The following is a 24,029-nucleotide window of genomic DNA, read 5'->3' on the forward strand; positions in this document are numbered from 1 at the left end:
TGAATAAATAATTCAAAACTATTTTCTATTTTCAAAATTAATTATTTTGACTATCCAAACTATTAACTATTTTGTTATTTTCAATTAAAAACTATGTTTATTAAAATTCTTTTTGCATATTTGAGAATTTGACAAAACTATGAAAATGAAAGGTGTTTGAAATTGAATAAATAATTCAAAACTATTTTCTATTTTCAAAATTAATTATTTTGACTATCCAAACTATTAACTATTTTGTTATTTTCAATTAAAAACTATGTTTATTAAAATTCTTTTTGCATATTTGAGAATTTGACAAAACTATGAAAATGAAAAGTGTTTGAAATTGAATAAATAATTCAAAACTATTTTCTATTTTCAAAATTAATTATTTTGACTATCCAAACTATTAACTATTTTGTTATTTTCAATTAAAAACTATGTTTATTAAAATTCTTTTTGCATATTTGAGAATTTGACAAAACTATGATAATGAAAAGTGTTTGAAATTGAATAAATAATTCAAAACTTAAAGGTTTAGTACATTCCATACATGCATTACATAAAAGGTTTAATACATTATTACATTATTGCGCCAATATTCCTATCTATTATTTCTGTTTTCTTCTTGGTCGTAGCCATGGAGAATCTTCATCATTGAGTAGGATGCTTGGGTTAGTTTTCACTTTGAAGGGCGGAATTTCATGAAACTTATTATAATCTACTAACATGTCTCTCTTGTCATCTACTCCCACGATGTTTCTTTTCCCTGAAATAACTATGTGGCGTTTTGGCTCATCGGACGATATCTTCTTTTGCTGATTTCTTTTTCTCGTTTTTGTAGACATGTCCTTCACATAAAAAACCTGAGCGACATCATTGGCTAGGACAAATGGTTCGTCCATGTACGCAAGATTGTTGAGATCCACTGTTGTCATGCCGTACTTTTGGTCTACAACTACCCCGCCTCCTGTCAGCTTCACCCATTTGCACCGAAACAAAGGGATCTTAAAAGTAGGTCCATAGTCAAGTTCCCATATCTCATCTATGTACCCGTAATATGTTTCCAAACAGTGCCCATTCTCGTCTGTTGCATCAAAGCGGACACCACTATTTTGGTTGGTGCTCTTTTTATCTTGGGCAACCATGTAAAATGTATTCCCATTTATCTCATACCCTTGGAAAGTACATATAGTCGAAGATGGTGGCCTGGCCAAACAGTACAGCTGATCTCCAACGGTGTCGTCATTCATGAGATGTGTCTGCAACCAACTGCCAAAAGTCTTCTCGTGTTCCCCTTTAATCCAAGAGTCAGCCTTCCCCGGGTTTTCGGAGCGTAGAATATTCTTGTGTCTCACGATATACGGAGCCACCACGGTGGAATTGTGTAGAACTGTGTAGTGTGCTTGAGAGAAGGAATGCCCGTCCATACATACTTTTGCTTTCCTTCCTAGTGTGCCTTTTCCTTTCAGCCTACCCTCATACCGAGATTCAGGAACACCAATCGGCTTAAGGTCAGGAAGAAAGTCCACACAAAACTCAATGACCTCCTCTGTTCCATAGCCCTTGGAGATGCTTCCTTCTGGCCTAGCACGGTTACGAACATATTTCTTTAAGACTCCCATGAACCTCTCGAAGGGGAACATATTGTGTAGAAACACAGGACCGAGAATTCTAGTCTCTTCGACTAGGTGAACTAGGAGGTGTGTCATTATATTGAAGAAGGATGGTGGGAACAACAACTCAAAGTTGACCAGACATTGTACCACATCAATCTGTAACCCTGATAGACTTTCTCGATCGATTACCTTCTGAGAAATTGCATTGAGGAATGCACATACGTTCACAATTGCCAGGCGAACATTTTCCGGTAGAATTCCCCTCAATGCAACCGGAAGCAATTGCGTCATAAGCACGTGGCAGTCATGAGACTTTAGGTTTTGGAATTTTTTGTCTTTCATATTTACGATTCCCTTTATATTCGACGAGAAGCCAGTCGGGACCTTGATACTGAAAAGGACTTCAAAGAAGATTTCCTTCTCTTCCTTAGTAAGAGCATAGCTCGCACGCCCTTGAAACTGCCCTGGATGCATGCCATCTCTTCCTTTATGACGTTCCTGGTCCTCCCGTGCTTCCGGTGTATCTTTTGACTTCCCATACAAGCCCAGGAAGCCTAGAATATTCACGCAGAGATTCTTTGTCAGGTGCATCACGTCGATTGCCGAGCGGACCTCATGGACTTCCCAGTAGGGTAGCTCCCAAAATATCGATTTCTTCTTCCACATGGGTACGCGCTTATCAGGGCCGTTAGGAACAGGTTGGCTGCCAGGATCCTTTCCAAAGATTACTTTTAAATCTTTGACCATATCAAATACTTCAGCACTAGTATGGATGACAGGCTTCCCCCGGGGTTCTGCCTTGCCATTGAAATGCTTGCCTTTTTTCTTTAAGGGATGCTTGGGCGGAAGAAAACGACGATTGTACGGGTACACATTCTTCCTACATTTGTCCAGATATATACTTTCTGTCTGATCCAAACAGTGCGTGCATGCATTGTATCCCTTGTTTGACTGTCCTGAAATGTTACTAAGAGCAGGCCAATCATTGATGGTTACGAAAAGCAACGCTCGAAGGTCAAATTCCTCTTGTTTGTGCTCGTCCCACACACGTACACCTGGTTCGGCCCACAGCTGTAAAAGTTCATTAACTAATGGCCTTAGGTACACATCAATATCGTTGCCGGGTTGCTTTGGACCTTGGATAAGCACTGGCATCCTAATGAACTTCTGCTTCATGCACAACCAAGGAGGAAGGTTGTAGATACATAGAGTAATGGGCCAGGTGTTGTGACTGCAACTCTGCTCCCCAAAAGGATTCATGCCATCTATACTCAGACCAAACCATAAGTTCCTTGCGTCACCTGCAAATCTCGGGAACTCTCTCTCGATTTTTCTCCACTGCCGACCATCAGCGAGGTGCCTCAACTTATCGTCTTTCATACGATCTTCCATGTGCCATCGCAACAACTTCGCATGATCTTTATTTCTGAACAGACGTTTCAATCGTGGTATTATAGGAGCATACCACATCACCTTGGCAGGAACCCTCTTCCTGGGTGGCTCGCCCTCAATATCACCAGGGTCATCTTTTCTGATCTTATACCGCAATGCAGTGCATACCGGGCATTTATCCATATTCTCGTACTTCTCACCGCGGTAGAGGATGCAGTCATTAGGGCATGCATGTATCTTCTGCACGTCTAATCCTAGAGGGCAGACAAGCTTCTTTGCTTCGTACGTGCTGGCGGGCAATTCGTTCTTTCTTGAAAGCATCTTCTTCATCAGTACCAGCAACTTTTCGAATGACGAGTCAATCACACCGGTCTCTGCCTTCCACTTCAGCAATTCCAGTGTGCTACCCAGCTTCTTCTGGCCATCTTCACAGGTTGGGTACAACAATTTGTTGTGGTCCTGTAACATCTGCTTGAACTGCAACCTCTCCTTTTCTATGTCGCAACCTCGCCGTGCATCAGAAATGACCCAGACAAGATCATCAGTGGGCTCATCTGGTTCCCGTTCTTCATCCTGATCTTCTTCTTCATTGTCTTCCATTGCGGTATCAGCATACTCAGAGAACATAGATCGGTAGTTGTCATCATCGTTCTCTTCTTCTTCATCGTTGTCTTCCATCATAACCCATCTTTCTCCGTGCTTGGTCCAAACATTATAGCCTGACATAAAACGGACCGAAGCAGGTGGCTCTGAATGACTCTTGAGGAAGTGTAATCCTTCTCATTCCGACATTCAACACATGGACAAAACATATAGCCACCACCATGCTTGTTTGCATCGGCTGCATCTCAAAAAGAATGCACGCCTTCTCTGTAAGCGGCTGTGCGTCGATCACCGTACATCCATGGATGGCTCATCTGCGTTATACGACAGTATATCAAATACAATCACGATCCTAAAAATTAGTACCGCACGGTCTAAACGAGGAAATATAGTTGCTAACCTTTTAGAATAAGTAGAAATAAACAGGAAGAGGTTTAAGCGTGGCTCGGGCATCTCATATCGTAGTTGTGTTCGGTGAACCGAAGCGCCATCGCTCTAACACATATTTCAACAAACACCTCTAGTGTATCCAAGAAAAATGAAGAGCTAGCACACACCCACACTCTTCCATCCAAGAAAAATGCAAGGAAGAGGGGAGAGGGGGGCTGTGGCCAATATATATAGGCAGAGGACTTTAGTCCCAGTTTGAGACACAAACCGGGACTAAAGGTGGCGCACATGCGGGCTGCACACCGCGTAGCCCTTTAGTCCCGGTTTGAGACACAAACCGGGACTAAAGGCTCCTTACGGACCAGGACCAAAGCCTCGTGGGCGGCATTGGAATTTTGGGACGACATGGCCGGGTCTTTAGTCCCGGCCCAGATGAAGGCCGGGACTAAAGGGCCTAGGCCAAAGGCCCGTTTTCCAGTAGTGTTAATGGCGTGATAGGTTGGAACATGGCAATTTGTATGATGCAGTGAGGCGACTATTAGCCTTCCACGTTCTATAAAATCACGGGAGGTAACTTATCTCTTCCCCACGCCTTCATTCTCTATGCCATCGCTAGCATCCTCCAGTGCTCCAGCGCTCCAGATCCCCTTTTCAGTTCTTTTTCCGCTGCAATTTTCCTTTTGCCATGGCTAACAAGGGTAAGTGAGTAGCATCCACTATGACAGAGGGCACCATCCTAGAGCTCAAGGCCACACGCTAGCTTCCCGAAGGAGTCAATTGACGTGCTCCCGAGAAGGCCATGTCATCCCACTCGCAAGCCAAGGGAGAAAGTTATTTTCATTCCCCACCTCATCCAAGGTCTGGGGTTCCCCCTCTATCCTTTCGTGAGGGGACTATTTTTCTTCTATGGGCTGGATTTCCACCATCTAGCCCTGAACTCCATCCTCCACATCGTCTCTTTAATTATCATTCATGAAGCGTTCCTCCATGTTGAGCCGCACTTCGGCCTATGGCTTAAGACCCCTTGCCTCAACCCAAAGAGCAGCGGATCATAGCTTGCCGACTGTAGCGGGGCCATGCTGAGCAAGATCCAGAATGTCACCCGGCCCAAAGGTGTCTTCATGAAGACCATCAAGGTCCAAGGATATCTGTGCCTCTTCCATTCATAAGGAAGAGGAAAAGTGTGAGGATGCCAGGGAGGAGGACGAGGAGGAAGAGACGGCCCCTTCCCTAAAAAGGAAAATGATGACATCTGAGGGTGCCGGGGAGGACGATCCCCTCCCCGTCCGTAGAAGGCTCCAGAAGGCCTCTGTCGATCAGCGTGGTAAGACCTCAGTGCCCACCCTCGTCAAGGTCTTGCTCTCTGATTCCTCTGAGGACATGATCCATCAACCGCGTAGGTAGAAGCCCGCGCCAACCAGGTATAACATCTAGTGCTTTCCTTGGTCATTGCTTTTCATCCGTCGTATCACCTCATGACACATTTTTACCCTTACAGCCCACAACGCGTCCACATGGGCATCAAGGGGTCTTCAGGGTCTCTCTCCCCACCCAAAATGGCCGAGAACTGCACGGGGGCGAGCACATCCTCTCCCCTCGTTCAAGGCTATCTAGGAGGTGTCCTCACGGCCGGATCCTCAACATAAAATTAGGACTGAGACTGTGAACTACGATTACTTCCATGTTGAAATATAGTGGGCACGTCATGGTAGGTGTTATATAATGAAAGACCTTGTTGCAATCTCCTTGTCAGTACAACGAATGGTGTACCATACCAGCGGCGACTGATGGAAACAAGACATGATTTTGTCATGTGTGTAAAGTGAACAACCTCCGCAGAGTGTAAACTATTCAAACAGTCAGGTCCATGGTCATGAACAACACTTGAACCTTTCTTGACATGCATGACTTGTCTTGCGTATTCCTTGTGTGCCTTTACTCTAGAAACCTACAAACAACGTGAGTAGGTTGAGTACCCTCATGTTGAAGGAAGATATGTTGGAGATAAAAAAATGTGTTTCGTTTAAAACTGTTTTATCCAACTATTGTGCTATTTAAAACAAAACTATTTTTATGAAAATGAGCCATAGAACCTTTCTTTCCAGTCACATGTAGCCACTAGGTTCTCTTCCGAAGAAGGCATCTTGAATTTGTAATGTACTCATGACAATACATTTGTTGTACTCTAGAGATCTATGAGAACGAGGGTGTATCCAACGACTAATATGATGATCATGGGGTGTAGCCAACTACGAATATAATGATCCCGACTAAATCGACTACCTCTGATTGAGAAGGAATCTGTATTTTTTTATTTCTCTGGATGTAATAAATGTCATAAGACATTTTAGTATGTATGCCTTGTGGCAAGATATAAAACTTATAATCTTTACCTACTAATAAAGCAATTAGTGCTTCTGTCGTCCGTCATTAATATTACCCCCAAAGTTGACTTAAATTACCCACCGTGCCACCCATAAGTAAAGAAAACGCTTTTATTTTTTTCCTAAAAGTTGTGGTGTTGTCCTTTATTTTAAGGGGATGTTACTATAGAAGCAGCAATGGACTAGCGTTGTAGTAGCTGAGGCCTAGCACTTCTAGCCAAGCGAGCAGGGTTCGATCCCCATCTTGCACATGACTCTGTTGTCTTTTTTCAATTTTTTTTCTTTTTTTTCTTTTCTTATTATGTTCTCTTCCTTCTTTACATTAATTCGGGGATTCAAAATTTCAAATATGGTGAGTTTTAAAGAAACATTTGAGAAATTATAAAATGCATGAGAATTTAATTTTTTTAAGGGAATTATAAAAGTTTCATGGCTTCAAAATATATTGGTGTATTTGTAAAACTGTTTGAAATTACAAAACAAAATCACAATTTGAAAAAAAATAGTTAGGAAATAAAATCATGTTCTTGATTTTGAAAACAAAGATCATTTGTTCAAAACATATTCGGAAATCTACAAAAAGTGTCCATCAAATTTTACAAAATGTTCACAAAAAGTAAAAAAACACAAATTTTAAAATTTGTTCCCCCATTTTCAAAAAAGTTAAGCGATTCAAAACATGTTTGTTGAGTCAAAAAATGCTCATGAATTCAAAAATAATTCATGCATTTCACAAAATGTTCGTACACAAAACAAAAAGTCAAAAAATGTTCGTATAGAAAATACATTTCAGAATATGCACACAAAACATATTCGGGAATCTGCAAAAAGTGTCCATCAAATTTTAGAAAATGTTCATAAAAAAGTAAAAAAAAACATAAATTTTAAAATTTGTTCCCCAATTTTTTTAAAAGTTAAGCGATCCAAAACATGTTTGTGTTGGGGAACGTCGCATGGGAAACAAAAATTTTCCTACGCGCACGAAGACCTATCATGGTGATGTCCATCTACGAGAGGGGATGAGTGATCTACGTACCCTTGTAGACCGTACAGCAGAAGCGTTAGAGAACGCGGTTGATGTAGTGGAACGTCCTCACGTCCCTCGATCCGCCCCGCGAACAATCCCGCGATCAGTCCCACGATCTAGTACGGAACGGACGGCACCTCCGCGTTCAGCACACGTACAGCTCGACGATGATCTCGGCCTTCTTGATCCAGCAAGAGAGACGGAGAGGTAGAAGAGTTCTCCGGCAGCGTGACGGCGCTCTGGAGGTTGGTGATGACCTTGTCTCAGCAGGGCTCCGCCCGAGCTCCGCAGAAACGCGATCTAGAGGAAAAACCGTGGAGGTATGTGGTCGGGCAGCCGTGAGAAAATCATCTCAAATCAGCCCTAATTGCTCCATATATATAGGAGGAGGGAGGGGGGGCCTTGCCTTGGGGTCCAAGGACCCCCAAGGAGTCGACCGAGCCAAGGGGGGGAGGACTCCCCCCCCCAAACCGAGTTGGACTTGGTTTGGTGGGAGGAGTCCCCCTTCCTTCCCACCTCCTTCCTTTTTTTTCTTTCCTCTTGATTTTTCTTCTCTTGGCGCATTGGGCACTTGTGGGCTGTCCCACCAGCCCACTAAGGGCTGGTGTGGCTCCCCCAATGCCTATGGTCTTCCCCGGGGTGGGTTGCCCCCCCCCCCCGGTGAACTCCCGGAACCCATTCGTCATTCCCGGTACATTCCCGGTAACTCCGAAAACCTTCCGGTAATCAAATGAGGTCATCCTATATATCAATCTTCGTTTCCGGACCATTCCGGAAACCCTCGTGAGGTCCGTGATCTCATCCGGGACTCCGAAAAACATTCGGTAACCAACCATATAACTCAAATACGCATAAAACAACGTCGAACCTTAAGTGTGCAGACCCTGCGGGTTCGAGAACTATGTAGACATGACCCGAGAGACTCCTCGGTCAATATCCAATAGCGGGACCTGGATGCCCATATTGGATCCTACATATTCTACGAAGATCTTATCGTTTGAACCTCAGTGCCAAGGATTCGTATAATCCCGTATGTCATTCCCTTTGTCCTTCGGTATGTTACTTGCCCGAGATTCGATCGTCAGTATCCGCATACCTATTTCAATCTCGTTTACCGGCAAGTCTCTTTACTCGTTCCGTAATACAAGATCCCGCAACTTACACTAAGTTACATTGCTTGCAAGGCTTGTGTGTGATGTTGCATTACCGAGTGGGCCCCGAGATACCTCTCCGTCACACGGAGTGACAAATCCCAGTCTTGATCCATACTAACTCAACTAACACCTTCGGAGATACCTGTAGAGTATCTTTATAGTCACCCAGTGACGTTGCGATGTTTGATACACACAAAGCATTCCTCCGGTGTCAGTAAGTTATATGATCTCATGGTCATAGGAATAAATACTTGACACGCAGAAAACAGCAGCAACAAAATGACACGATCAACATGCTACGTCTATTAGTTTGGGTCTAGTCCATCACGTGATTCTCCCAATGACGTGATCCAGTTATCAAGCAACAACACCTTGTTCATAATCATAAGACACTGACTATCATTGATCAACTGGTTAGCCAACTAGAGGCATGCTAGGGACGGTGTTTTGTCTATGTATCCACACATGTAAATGAGTCTTCATTCAATACAATTATAGCATGGATAATAAACTATTATCTTGATACAGGAATTATAATAATAACTATACATTTATTATTGCCTCTAGGGCATAATTCCAACAGTCTCCCACTTGCACTAGAGTCAATAATCTAGCCCTCACATCACCATGTGAATTACATTGTAATAAATCTAACACCCATACAGTTCTGGTGTCGATCATGTTTTGGCCGTGGAAGAGGTTTAGTCAGCGGGTCTGCTACATTCAGATCCGTGTGCACTTTGCATATATTTACGTCCTCCTCCTCGACGTAGTCGCGGATGAGGTTGAAGCGTCGTTTGATGTGTCTGGTCTTCTTGTGAAACCTTGGTTCCTTTGCTAAGGCAATGGCACCAGTGTTGTCACAGAACAAGGTTATTGGATCCAGTGCACTTGGCACCACTCCAAGATCCGTCATGAACTGCTTCATCCAGACACCCTCCTTAGCCGCCTCCGAGGCAACCATGTACTCCGCTTCACACGTAGAATCTGCTACGACGCTTTGCTTGGAACTGCACCAGCTTACTGCACCCCCATTAAGAATAAATACGTATCCGGTTTGCGACTTAGAGTCGTCCGGATCTGTGTCAAAGCTTGCATCGACGTAACCTTTTACGGCGAGCTCTTCGTCACCTCCATACACGAGAAACATCTCCTTAGTCCTTTTCAGGTACTTCAGGATATTCTTGACCGCTATCCAGTGATCCACTCCTGGATTACTCTGGAACCTACCTGCCATACTTATGGCCAGGCTAACATCCGGTCTAGTGCACAGCATCGCATACATGATAGAACCTATGGCTGAAGCATAGGGGACGGAGCGCATATGCTCTCTATCTTCATCAGTTGCTGGGCACTGAGTCTTACTCAATCTCGTACCTTGTAACACTGGCAAGAACCCTTTCTTGGACTGTTCCATTTTGAACCTCTTCAAAACTTTATCAAGGTATGTGCTTTGTGAAAGTCCTATCAGGCGTTTTGATCTATCCCTATAGATCTTAATGCCTAGAATGTAAGCAGCTTCTCCTAGGTCCTTCATAGAGAAACTTTTATTCAAGTAACCTTTTATGCTCTCCAAAAGCTCTACGTTGTTTCCAATCAGTAATATGTCATCTACATATAATATTAGAAACGCCACAGAGCTCCCACTCACTTTCTTGTAAATACAAGATTCTCCAACCACTTGTATAAACCCAAATGCTTTGATCACCTCATCAAAGCGTTTGTTCCAACTCCGATATGCTTGCACCAGTCCATAAATGGATCGTTGGAGCTTGCATACCTTGTTAGCACTTTTAGGATCGACAAAACCTTCGGGTTGCATCATATACAACTCTTCCTTAAGGAAACCGTTAAGGAACGCCGTTTTGACATCCATCTGCCAGATTTCATAATCGAAAAATGCAGCTATTGCTAACATGATTCTGACGGACTTAAGCATTGCCACGGGAGAGAAAGTCTCATCGTAGTCAATTCCTGGAACTTGTGAAAAACCCTTTGCCACAAGTCGAGCTTTATAAACGGTCACATTACCGTCAGCGTCCGTCTTCTTCTTAAAGATCCATTTGTTCTGAATAGCCTTGCGGCCCTCAGGTAGTATCTCCAAAGTCCACACTTTGTTCTCATACATGGATCCTCTCTCGGATTTCATGGCTTCTAGCCATTTGTTGGAATCTGGGCCCACCATTGCTTCTTCATAATTTGCAGGTTCATTGTTGTCTAACAACATGATTGATAAGACGGGATTACCGTACCACTCTGGAGCAGCGCGTGATCACGTCGACCTGCGTGGTTCAACAGAAACTTGAACTGGAGTTTCATGATCATCATCATTAACTTCCTCCTCAACCGGCGTCGCAATGACAGAGGTTTCCCACTGCCCTGCGCCACCATCCAGAGGGATGAGAGGTTCGACAACCTCGTCAAGTTCTATCTTCCTCCCACTCAATTCTCTTGAGAGAAACTCCCTCTCGAGAAAAGTTCCGTTCTTAGCAACAAACACTTTGCCCTCGGATTTGAGATAGAAGGTGTACCCAACTGTCTCTTTTGGGTAACCTATGAAGACGCATTTTTCCGCTTTGGGTTCCAGCTTTTCAGGCTGAAGCTTTTTGACATAAGCATCACATCCCCAAACTTTAAGAAACGACAACTTTGGCCTTTTGCCATACCACAGTTCGTATGGTGTCGTCTCAACGAATTTTGATGGTGCCCTATTTAAAGTGAATGCAGCTGTTTCTAATTCATAACCCCAAAATGATAACGGCAAATCAGTAAGAGACATCATAGATCGCACCATCTCTAACAAAGTACGATTACGACGTTCGGACACACCATTACGCTGTGGTGTTCCAGGCGGTGTTAACTGCGAAACAATTCCACATTGTCTTAAGTGAGCATCAAACTCGAAACTCAGATATTCACCCCCACGATCAGACCGCAGGAACTTGATCTTCTTGTTACGATGATTTTCCACTTCACTCTGAAATTGCTTGAACTTTTCAAATGTTTCAGACTTGTGCTTCATCAAGTAGACATAACCATATCTACTCAAATCGTCAGTGAAGGTGAGAAAATAACGATATCCGCCGCGTGCCTCTACGCTCATTGGACCACACACATCGGTATGTATGATTTCCAACAAGTCACTTGCACGCTCCATTGTTCCGGAGAACGGAGTTTTAGTCATCTTGCCCATGAGGCATGGTTCGCACGTGTCAAGTGAATCAAAGTCAAGTGACTCCAAAAGTCCATCAGCATGGAGTTTCTTCATGCGCTTTACACCAATATGACCCAAGCGGCAGTGCCACAAAAATATGGCGCTATCATTGTTTACTCTAACTCTTTTGGTCTCAATGTTATGTATATGCGTATCGATATCAAGATTCAATATGAACAATCCTCTCACATTCGGTGCATGACCATAAAAGATGTTACTCATAGAAATAGAACAACCATTATTCTCAGACTTAAAAGAGTAACCGTCTCGCAATAAACAAGATCCAGATATAATGTTCATGCTCAACGCAGGCACTAAATAACAATGATTTAAGTTCATCACTAATCCCGATGGTAGCTGAAGTGACACTGTGCCGACGGCGATTGCATCAACCTTGGAACCATTTCCTACGCGCATCGTCACTTCGTCTTTCGCCAGCCTTCGTCTATTCCGCAGTTCCTGTTTCGAGTTGCAAATGTGAGCAACAGAACCGGTATCGAATACCCAGGCACTACTACGAGAGCCGGTTAAGTACACATCAATAACATGTATATCAAATATACCTGATTTTTCTTTGCCCGCCTTCTTATCTGCCAGATACTTGGGGCAATTGCGCTTCCAGTGACCCATACCCTTGCAATAGAAGCACTCTGTTTCAGGCTTAGGTCCAGCCTTGGGTTTCTTCGGCGGATTGGCAACAGGCTTGCCACTCTTCTTCGAATTGCCCTTCTTGCCTTTGCCGTTTCTCTTAAAACTAGTGGTCTTGCTCACCATCAACACTTGATGCTCTTTACGGAGTTCAGACTCTGCGACTTTCAGCATCGCAAACAACTCGCCGGGAGACTTGTTCATCCCTTGCATGTTGTAGTTCAACACAAAGCCTTTATAGCTTGGCGGCAGTGATTGAAGGATTCTGTCAGTGATAGCCTCTTGCGGGAGTTCAATCCCCAGCTCAGCTAGACGGTTTGAGTACCCAGACATTTTGAGCACATGTTCACTCACAGACGAGTTTTCCTCCATCTTGCAAGCATAGAATTTATCGGAGGTCTCATACCTCTCGATCCGGGCGTTCTTCTGAAAGATAAACTTCAACTCCTGGAACATCTCAAATGCTCCATGACGCTCAAAGCGACGTTGAAGTCCCGGTTCTAAGCCATACAAGACTGCACATTGAACTATTGAGTAGTCCTCCTTACGCGCTAAGCAAGCGTTCTTAACATCCTGATCAGCCGTAGCGGGTGGTTCATCTCCTAGCGCAGCATTAAGGACATAATCCTTCTTCCCAGTTTGTAAGATTAGCTTAAGATTACGAGCCCAGTCTACAAAGTTGCTTCCATCATCTTTCAATTTAGCTTTCTCTAGGAACGTATTAAAATTCAGGATGACACTCGCGTGAGCCATGATCTACAACACAAATATATTCAAAGTGGACTTAGACTATGTTCAAGATAATTAGAGTTCAACTTAATCAAATTATATGCTAAACTCCCACTCAAAAAGTACATATCTCTAGTCATTTGAGTGGTTCATGATCCACTTACACTATCCCAAGTCCGATCATCACGTGAGTTGAGTATAGTTTCAGTGGTAAGCATCCCTATGCTAATCATATCAACTATATGATTCATGATCGACCTTTCGGTCTCATGTGTTCCGAGGCCATGTCTGCACATGCTAGGCTCGTCAAGCTTAACCCGAGTGTTCTGCGTGCGCAACTGTTTTGCACCCGTTGTATGTGAACGTTGAGTCTATCACACCCGATCATCACGTGGTGTCTCGAAACGACGAACTGTAGCAACGGTGCACAGTCGGGGAGAACACAATTTCGTCTTGAAATTTTAGTGAGAGATCACCTCATAATGCTACCGTCGTTCTAAGCAAAATAAGGTGCATAAAAGGATTAACATCACATGCAATTCATAAGTGACATGATATGGCCATCATCACGTGCTTCTTGATCTCCATCACCAAAGCACCGGCACGATCTTCTTGTCACCGGCGCCACACCATGATCATCCATCAACGTGTTGCCATCGGGGTTGTCGTGCTACTTATGCTATTACTACTAAAGCTACATCCTAGCAAAATAGTAAACGCATCTGCAAGCACAAACGTTAGTATAAAGACAACCCTATGGCTCCTGCCGGTTGCCGTACCATCGACGTGCAAGTCGATATTTCTATTACAACATGATCATCTCATACATCCAATATATCACATCACATCATTGGCCATATCACATCACAATCATACCCTGCAAAAACAAGTTAGACGTCCTCTAATTTTGTTGTTGCATGTTTTACGTGGTGACCAAGGGTATCTAGTAGGATCGCATCTTACTTACGCAAACACCACAACGGAGATATATGAGTTGCTATTTAACCTCATCCAAGGACCTCCTCGGTCAAATCCGATTCAACTAAAGTTGGATAAACCGTCACTTGCCAGTCATCTTTGAGCAAAGGGGGTTACTCGTAACGATGAAACCAGTCTCTCGTAAGCGTACGAGTAATGTCGGTCCAAGCCGCTTCAATCCAACAATACCGCGGAATCAAGAAAGGACTAAGGAGGGCAGCAAAGCGCACATCACCGCCCACAAAACCTTTTGTGTTCTACTCGAGAAGACATCTACGCATGAACCTAGCTCATGATGCCACTGTTGGGGAACGTCGCATGGGAAACAAAACATTTCCTACGCGCACGAAGACCTATCATGGTGATGTCCATCTACGAGAGGGGATGAGTGATCTACGTACCCTTGTAGACCGTACAGCAGAAGCGTTAGAGAACGCGGTTGATGTAGTGGAACGTCCTCACGTCCCTCGATCCGCCCCGCGAACAATCCCGCGATCAGTCCCACGATCTAGTACCGAACAAACGGCACCTCCGCGTTCAGCACAGGTACAGCTCGACGATGATCTCGGCCTTCTTGATCCAGCAAGAGAGACGGAGAGGTAGAAGAGTTCTCCGGCAGCGTGACGGCGCTCCGGAGGTTGGTGATGACCTTGTCTCAGCAGGGCTCCGCCCGAGCTCCGAAGAAACGCGATCTAGAGGAAAAACCGTGGAGGTATGTGGTCGGGCAGCCGTGAGAAAATCGTCTCAAATCAGCCCTAATTGCTCCATATATATAGGAGGAGGGAGGGGGGCCTTGCCTTGGGGTCCAAGGACCCCCAAGGAGTCGGCCGAGACAAGGGGGGGAGGACTCCCCCCCCCCAAACCGAGTTGGACTTGGTTTGGTGGGAGGAGTCCCCCTTCCTTCCCACCTCCTTCCTTTTTTTTCTTTCCTCTTGATTTTTCTTCTCTTGGCGCATTGGGCACTTGTGGGCTGTCCCACCAGCCCACTAAGGGCTGGTGTGGCTCCCCCAATGCCTATGGGCTTCCCCGGGGTGGGTTGCCCCCCCCCCCCCCCCGGTGAACTCCCGGAACCCATTCGTCATTCCCGGTACATTCCCGGTAACTCCGAAAACCTTCCGGTAATCAAATGAGGTCATCCTATATATCAATCTTCGTTTCCGGACCATTCCGAAAACCCTCGTGACGTCCGTGATCTCATCCGGGACTCCGAACAACATTCGGTAACCAACCATATAACTCAAATACGCATAAAACAACGTCGAACCTTAAGTGTGCAGACCCTGCGGGTTCGAGAACTATGTAGACATGACCCGAGAGACTCCTCGGTCAATATCCAATAGCGGGACCTGGATGCCCATATTGGATCCTACATATTCTACGAAGATCTTATCGTTTGAACCTCAGTGCCAAGGATTCGTATAATCCCGTATGTCATTCCCTTTGTCCTTCGGTATGTTACTTGCCCGAGATTCGATCGTCAGTATCCGCATACCTATTTCAATCTCGTTTACCGGCAAGTCTCTTTACTCGTTCCGTAATACAAGATCCCGCAGCTTACACTAAGTTACATTGCTTGCAAGGCTTGTGTGTGATGTTGCATTACCGAGTGGGCCCCGAGATACCTCTCCGTCACACGGAGTGACAAATCCCAGTCTTGATCCATGCTAACTCAACTAACACCTTCGGAGATACCTGTAGAGTATCTTTATAGTCACCCAGTTACGTTGCGACGTTTGATACACACAAAGCATTCCTCCGGTGTCAGTAAGTTATATGATCTCATGGTCATAGGAATAAATACTTGACACGCAGAAAACAGCAGCTACAAAATGACACGATCAACATGCTACGTCTATTAGTTTGGGTCTAGTCAATCACGTGATTCTCCCAATGACGTGATCCAGTTATCAAGCAACAACACCTTGTTCATAATCAGAAGACACTGACTATCATTGATCAACTGGCTAGCCAACTAGAGGCATGCTAGGGACGGTGTTTTGTCTATGTATCCACACATGTAAATGAGTCTTCATTCAATACAATTATAGCATGGATAATAAAATATTATCTTGATACAGGAATTATAATAATAACTATACATTTATTATTGCCTCTAGGGCATAATTCCAACAGTTTGTTGAGTCAAAAATGCTCATGAATTCAAAAACTTTTCTTGAATTTCAGAAAATGTCCGTACACAAAACAAATGTTGGTGATTTTCAAAAAAAAATGTCAATTCAAAAACTGTTCACTGATTCAAAGCCTTTTATGTCTAGGCTTTGATTAGATTTTCGAAAGTCTTTATATGTCTAGACATTGGAAGTAGCTCATGGTCGATGAGATTTATTTTTAAAAATTTCAATATTCCCTTACGCAGCATAATGACAAATATGACATGCAGTAGCAAGCTCATAGCCCTTGGATTTAGCGCGTTGAATGCATTGTCGTCACGTGAACATCGCGACCATCATCAACGAGGGTGGGAGAGAAAGTTAAATAGCAACATGATGAGTCACCATGTTAAAAACAGAGGATGCTCATATGTGAGGGTATCGAGTCAATCCTTAAAAAAATGTTACGCTTATTTGGCTAGCGTATAATGTATATATTTCTTCCGTTGCAACGCCACGGGCATATTTGTTAGTATATTTTAAAAGTTCTGCATTAATACCAATTCGATGTGTTCTCAAGTTGATCCTTAATTGATAATGTACATCCGGGGGTTAAGAAGTCAAATTCTAGGTTCGCACATAATCCCTATCCTAAGAGTATTATCTAGTTAGTTCCTCTCATGGAAGTTAAAGTTATTGGTGGAGACTAGTCGATGTACATTTTCTTAGAAATACTTGTGAGAGTACGTCGGTACGAGTGCAAAGAACATTTTCTTTTGAGATGTATAGTAAGATATAATAGTGTTCCATCTTGGTCCATCTTACTAATTGGGTAATACATTTGACCTAGCAACTTTTCATGAGACTAGTTAATTGCCCGTGCTTTGTCACGGTACATATATGTTCTTATGATTCAACATCAATCCTGACTAATAAAATATATAGAATCCTTGTGTATATGAGTTTTTTGTATTTCTTGTTATTCCTTCACCCATTTCTTCCGCTTCTCCAATCCAAGGTTGTGACCCTCGTCACCACCTTGATGGCGCAGCCTGCTTAATTCTAATCCTCCTTTACACCTTCATTTATACACAGTTAAAATTTAAACATATAACTTGTCATATTTAATACTTTCTTCGTTCCATTATATAAGGTGTATTGGTTTCCGTGTAAGTCAACCATTTCAATGTTTGATCAAGATTATAGAATATAATAACAACATATAGTGGTTGGGGCGCACCCTTGGTGCACCGCATGAGAGGAAGTTGGGGCGGTGCCGGGATGGAATGCGCCCGTTTCACTTTCCTATTTATATCATGTATTGTTATTGTTCTATGTACAACTATTGCGTGAGCAGTGCTAGGGTAAGACATGCTTATCAAGCAGCCGTTTTTGTAAGCTTCATGACATGTGCAATAGGGTAGCTTGCAAAGTGAACTCATTAGCACACTACATTTGTATGAACAGGCGATGGCACATACATTAATAGGTGTAAAATGAGTTGTTTAATGTATTCTACCAAACATCTAGCTCTGTTAAGTCACCATTAGGCGAAGAATACTACCATGACAATGTAACTACATGATGTTGAGCTACTTCAACTACGTTGGTGAGTCCATCTTGTAAGCTTCAAAAATATGTAAAAAAACTAATAGTTAAAACTATGAGAGCTGTGATATTTATCTTAGCTCACAGGGATAAACACACTAAAAATAGGAAAGAGCATGCATTATGTGCATCATTTTATGTTTACACAATACAATATACATGATGATCAATCGAGTACCATATGTTATAAGAACTAAAGCCTCTAACCCGAGTTGAATATGAAAATTGCAGGAACTATAAGAAGTAGATGGAATTGCAAATAGTTACATCTTTTAAAAAAAACATAAGTAAAAAAGAAGAAATCTTTGAATTATTTACAAGCAGTGGTTTTCCTTTGCCTGAATAAATTAGGAAATGGTTGATAATCTTGATGTAAAGACATACCTTAGTTAACTGAAAGGCCAGAGTGAGAGATCATCTTCCTGTTTTTGGCTAAGAAAACTACCAGTACATCTCCTCCAATTTTTTAGTGGGATCATTATCGACATCTCTCTGCTAAGACAGTGTTACATGTATCATGGAAGGAAGGCTATAATAGCAAGGAGACATAGGTAATTCTGAACCAAGATAAGGCACAAGATGAAGCTAAGAAGGAGACCTGACTTAGCCATGCACATCGCTCAAAAAACAATTGGTATGGTGGTGTCAGCAGCTCCTCATGCAATCAGAGCACATACAAGGCTAATTGCTAATCATGGCATGGAACAATAAGTACTTCATTAGTATAAATGAGGGAGTCACGAAGAGAGGGTGCTCTGAATAGGAAATGTTTCTTAAGGAATTCAACATACTTGAAAAGGAAACATGAAAGTTATCAGCACGATCATTATCCTCAAATGCAAATCAGCAGCAACTATGTGAGTGAAAAGAAGCGCAGTCAGTATGTAGCACAACATGAGAACAACAGATGAAGTACTATATAAGCATAATTATCAATGTCTTCGAGGGAAACTTCAAATGAAAAGGTTTATACCCTTCAAATGTGACTCCACAGTGATCTTAAACAAACTTGAACCTGCAAGTGCTCCATTAGCTGACATATGAATTTTATCAGCACAAGCTTCATGTGTATAAACATGATTGAAATGAACCATAATTAATGGTTATAGTCAATAAAATGGTAGAAGGGGTTATATTAACAAACATAAGTACCTAATCGTGTTACGTCTATTGGACAGTGCATTCAAAATCATGTGATAGTTTTCTAACTTTATCTAATCCAATAGACTTGAATACTACAACACAAAGACTGATATTTTAGGTTCTTCTTACATCCTTTAAGAAGATTTAAGATTTCTTTTATTGCAGAAAGTGCATTGTTTAGATGTCGGACGGATCTATGCACACTAATCTTGTTGGGACATTTTTTTAACGTCACTAAGCATCCAAATGACTGCCAGTTGTTACAAAAAATACATGTACTGAACTGCAGCAACAGAGTATTCACTGATAGAGCAGAACATGGAGAGCTAGCTAATATATCCACATTAATATAGAGGTGACAATCTTACAAGATGGATACTTGATCACAGAGCACAAGAGCGATTGAAGTAAAAGTTGAACATTCTCCAAAAGGCGGACAATCTCAAAAGTGAGGATTAGTTCATCGGATCACCAGAATGCATGGGTTGAAATAAAAGTTGAACATTCTTGAAAAGGCAGCCAATCTCAAAAGTGAGGATTAGTTCATCTTATCATCAGACTGGTATAACCTAAGACCGGTATAGGTATACAAGCCAATACGATGGGTTGATCTTAATTTTTACCAAGAACAAACAGATCAAGACACAAAAAAGGAGTTCATAGAAAAGAATCGCTAGGAGAGTGACCAATATACAGATATGTAAGCAAACTTGTTAACTCCATAATTCAGCTGGTCCAACTTAGAAAAGCCACACAATTCATCGCCTTGTACTTGTTACTTACCCAATTGATGAATACGCTCATTGTAGTTCAAGGAATATAGTTTGTGCAGTGAGTACCATTCAACTTTCGCAAGAACATAATCAACACATTTCTTCAGGAAAACCATTTTCTCCGCCCTGGTTCTGTAAGAAGCAAGTTTAACCATAACAATTAATGGATAAGAAAAAACACAAATAAAATGTAAGGGGAATGGTGGATGTGTCATTCTTTGTTAATAGTGCTAACCTCCTTAAATTTTTCATATCGCCCATATGGGATGCACCGAAGAAACTATAAAGCTCAAGGCAGAGATCCATATACACCATACAACCATCCAGGTGCTTTAAAATTGTAGAGCATGGAACTTTCATGCCAAATATGACTATAGCATACATAATACTTCCATGTATAGTGTGTCTACATAAGCTCGTAGTTATGCTCAATTCATCACAAAAATGCTTATATTCACATTGGTACAAACTAAAATATGGCAACGCGCATAAATATTTATTACTTTCACCTTTTTATCTTTTCGAAATTGTACTGTCTTTTGAGAATTGTTATATAATATTTTACATACTAACAGATAAAAGGAGTGCCCAAAGCAATATCCAACTGTCCTACTTCACTAAAGAATCATATCCACAAGCATAGACCTGAAGCAGAAATAAGGGCACTACAGAGAAAATTAGAAATATTAAGCATACATTGATTATATTGTCTATTTGTCTGTCGAAACAGAATTTCTTATCTTAAATATGCTGGATGCAGTATTTTCTCTAACCAAGTATTCTGCAGTAATATCAAATGAAGTCGCTTGTGTAAACAACACGGAAGGAAACATGGAAAGACACATAAAAGCAAAAACCGTACGATTGGTTGTAGTAGTATCATTGGTTGTGGAAGGTACTTCGATAATAACAACATATTTAACATAGATGTGTTGATAATACCATATAATATAGTGGTTGGGCCTTTGAAGATCATCCACCGCACTATCAAATGTTCCACTCGTTAGCTAGAATTGCTTTGATTGAGGAAGTACAACCTCAACATTCCCCATTATAATACGACACAACATCATCCTCATGATGCCATTTTCGTCAAATGTCTAAGTAGCTCGCATTGTGAATAAATTTTAAATTAAGATCATAAGAGACTACTGGATATTCAAAGCAAGAGGAATCCAGGAGCAAATCTAAAGATGCATATATAAAAAAAATCTATTTTTCAGTGATTTTTTTGAACAGATCGATGTATGGCCTAAAGTTTATATGTGTGACTACCAGAACTTGAAGATCAACTTTTATTTCAGAAGGGCAGAAAGGAGCCGCGATCTTCAAAATATAATCAATAACTAACCATTAAAAAGCAAAAGAAATAATTATGCTCAGCTTCAAAGCCAACGTGGAAATACATAAGGAACCATATACATACAGAGGTTGTAGCATGTGCACAACAAGCCATGTATACCAAGTTAAGATGTATAATAACAACAGTATATTCATAATAATATGATGATGCATGCTCCTAGAGAACAAACCTTCTCAACCCATGCCTCCTTGAATTCGACCGTGTAAGGATGTTGAAGGCGAGCAATTAGGACCATCTGCAATTTTTCATTCATCTGTCAGTTCCTGAAACCAATACTAATCGATGAACGAATAAAGCCTAATGGCTTCTCGTGCTTCACTGACCTCTTGATGAGCAGACTTGCGGCAGCACTCTGCCTGCCTCGCGAGCCGTATTTTCTTCAGCACATACCTGCAAACCAATCATATATATCAACCACCTTTCTTTAAGGGGAAACAAAATTCAGTATAAAATAAAAACAGAGATTGTTGCATCATACCTTTTCCTGCAGCATATATAGATATTCAACTTGTTGAACTGTAGCTAGGGCTAGGTGGACCTAATAGAAATAATTTTAGAAGGTTTGTAGATGAGTTGAACCGACTCGTACAGAAATTAGAGCACTTGTGAAGTTGTCAATAGTATTAGCATTTGTTGCTTACCTGATTTGCAATAGCAAGGGCTTAACGCACCATCCAAAGTGACCAGCAATGTGGAGATCTATATGGTACGTGAGGGATGGATATGAAAGCATCATCATTTGAAGTTTCTGGAGTTCGGGCCTACATGTGGGTCAGTTACCGACGGAAGCAATGAGGTGTAGTGCATTAAGAACTAATCAATCAACGGTATTGAAGAGAGAGGAGGGGAAATACTAATGGAATAGGGGAATGCAAGGAGTCAGAGGTGCGCAACAGTGAACAGACTGACGCCGTCGTCGTCGTCGTCGTCGCCGCCACAGGAAGGGATTTCTCTTTGGAGCCACCAATGTTGGCTGTTGTCGGTGGATGCACCAGTGCAAGTTACGTAAAGGGGGATCTGCCGTCGTCGTGATGGTTCAACCAGACCTTTCCTCGACGTGTAAACTCCCCGCACGCGTGCGTGGGAAGTAAAGGGATTGAGCCAACAGTATAAACATGTATATGACTTACGTAAGAAACATAAATACGGATATACCTTCAAATAGTTGCGTGCGTGGGAAGTAATCTTCAGTAGGAAAATGCAAATTAGAAAAATATTCCAAATTAGACTGCAGCAAGTAACGCATCACTTTGAAATAGCTCGAATTAATTTGCTTAATTACCAGCTTCCCTGCATTTTATTTACCAAGTTAGCTCTCTATGTGTGTAGTTGTACACCAGAAGCATAAAAGAAAATAGTGACGTCAGTACCTTTTCAGGAAAGAAGCAAGAGAATTTGTAATGTCCTATGTATATAACACGTTCTTTAACAAAAATAGATTTAAAGATATAGATAGGATACTTACAGGTGGTGCTACCGGAGGGTGACTTCTTGAGTTCTTGTTAACTTAAGACATGGAACAATAAATATATGTAAATGAATAAACCCCCTTAGCGAGGCAACTCAAATCAACCAAATTTGCTTCATAACATTTAGAACATCAAATAGGACGGAAGGTATAGGGAAACACCATTTGTATTTTCCAAAAAGTTAACACTGGGATCATTGTGAGTAGTCATAATCTAGACTTGACGGTGGCAGCGACAACTCGAGTCCAAGGCAGCCAAGAAAATCCCCTGCCTAGTTGTATGCAATCAATGTGTGCAACCCTCCAATGGCTTCTCGTGCTTCACTGACCTCTTGATGAGCAGACTTGCGGCAGTGCTCTGTCTGCCTCACGAGCCGTATTTTTTCAGCACATACCTGCAAACCAATCATATATATCAACCACCTTTCTTTAAGGGGAAACAAAATTCAGTATCAAATAAAAACAGAGGTTGTTGCATCGTACTTTTTCTTCTCGGTCTTGTGTTTCAACTATTCAAACTATACGGAAGAACATTATAAGATGTAGAAATTCCACAAAACAACACGATTTTTTAGGAAACAATATCATAAATCTGATAGTTAAATTGATCAGAGGATTTTACACATACATTTATTTCCTTTCAATGGGGACAATGAGCATCTTATGCCTGATCTAACGGGGCCAACCTTGAGGATAGGAACCTAGTGTGTTGATGACTGGACAATGGAGGACTTAGTTACTTCTGTCAGGTCACCCATGCCGTAGGCAGCACCTATGACCAAGATTGGTTTTCACTTTGTATTGGTTTTGCCTGTAGAGAGAAGGGATAGAAAGCATACATTAAGTTGTCTGCACATCTGCAGAAAAGGGAAGAACAGAGGTTAGAGAAAGGGGGAGAAAGAGGACGAAGCCAGGGGAGAGGATGCACTCACGAGACGAGAGGAGAAGCAAGAACTCCGAGATCCCAAGCCCCGCCGCGCCCTCCGCCAGTGGCATCGCCACGGCGAGACGAGGTCTTGGCCAGGGTCGCCCCGCTTCAGATGGGGCGGGATAGGATAGGAGGGGGGAAGCCCGGCCACTACGACAGATCGAGCCCGACCGCCACGACACATCGCCTATAGCCGCCGCCTCTCGCTCCACTCCAGATCGTGCCCGGTCGTCGCGCCGGCTTCGGTCTAGTTCGTATAGTGACGGCCGCCGTGTCCGCTCCCGTGACTCGCCGATCTGCCATCTACCTCCTCATCCCGGTTAGAAGAGGAAGAGATGCATAGGAGAGAGACATAGATGTACACGAACGGGCAAGCTCCGACGGTGGCGCTTGTCGTCGCGACGCCAAAGACGACACCGAGCAACGACGACGGCGGAGGGCTCGAGGGCGCGGCCTGGGAGGTGGAGGCAGTCGGGTCCAGGGGCGACGGGGCATATCTTCGGGCGAAGTGGGAAGCG

The 24,029-nt window shown here is 42.6% G+C and overlaps 2 long non-coding RNA genes across 2 annotated transcripts; both read right to left on the bottom strand.

Moving 5' to 3' along the window:
- Nucleotides 1–18,113: 18,113 nt before the first annotated feature.
- Nucleotides 18,114–20,331, bottom strand: LOC123412781. The gene is made up of 5 exons (XR_006613598.1): nt 19,988–20,331; nt 18,810–19,884; nt 18,628–18,689; nt 18,435–18,524; nt 18,114–18,328 (listed from the first exon to the last, which is right to left on the bottom strand). It is a non-coding gene; the product is annotated as an uncharacterized LOC123412781 (long non-coding RNA).
- An 899-nt stretch (nt 20,332–21,230) lies between these two features.
- LOC123412664 lies at nt 21,231–22,974 on the bottom strand. The gene is made up of 4 exons (XR_006613566.1): nt 21,757–22,974; nt 21,594–21,653; nt 21,439–21,505; nt 21,231–21,350 (listed from the first exon to the last, which is right to left on the bottom strand). It is a non-coding gene; the product is annotated as an uncharacterized LOC123412664 (long non-coding RNA).
- Between the last annotated feature and the right edge of the window lie 1,055 nt (nt 22,975–24,029).

The sequence above is a fragment of the Hordeum vulgare genome, chromosome 7H (genome assembly GCF_904849725.1).
Source record: "Hordeum vulgare subsp. vulgare chromosome 7H, MorexV3_pseudomolecules_assembly, whole genome shotgun sequence".
NCBI lineage: Eukaryota > Viridiplantae > Streptophyta > Magnoliopsida > Poales > Poaceae > Hordeum > Hordeum vulgare.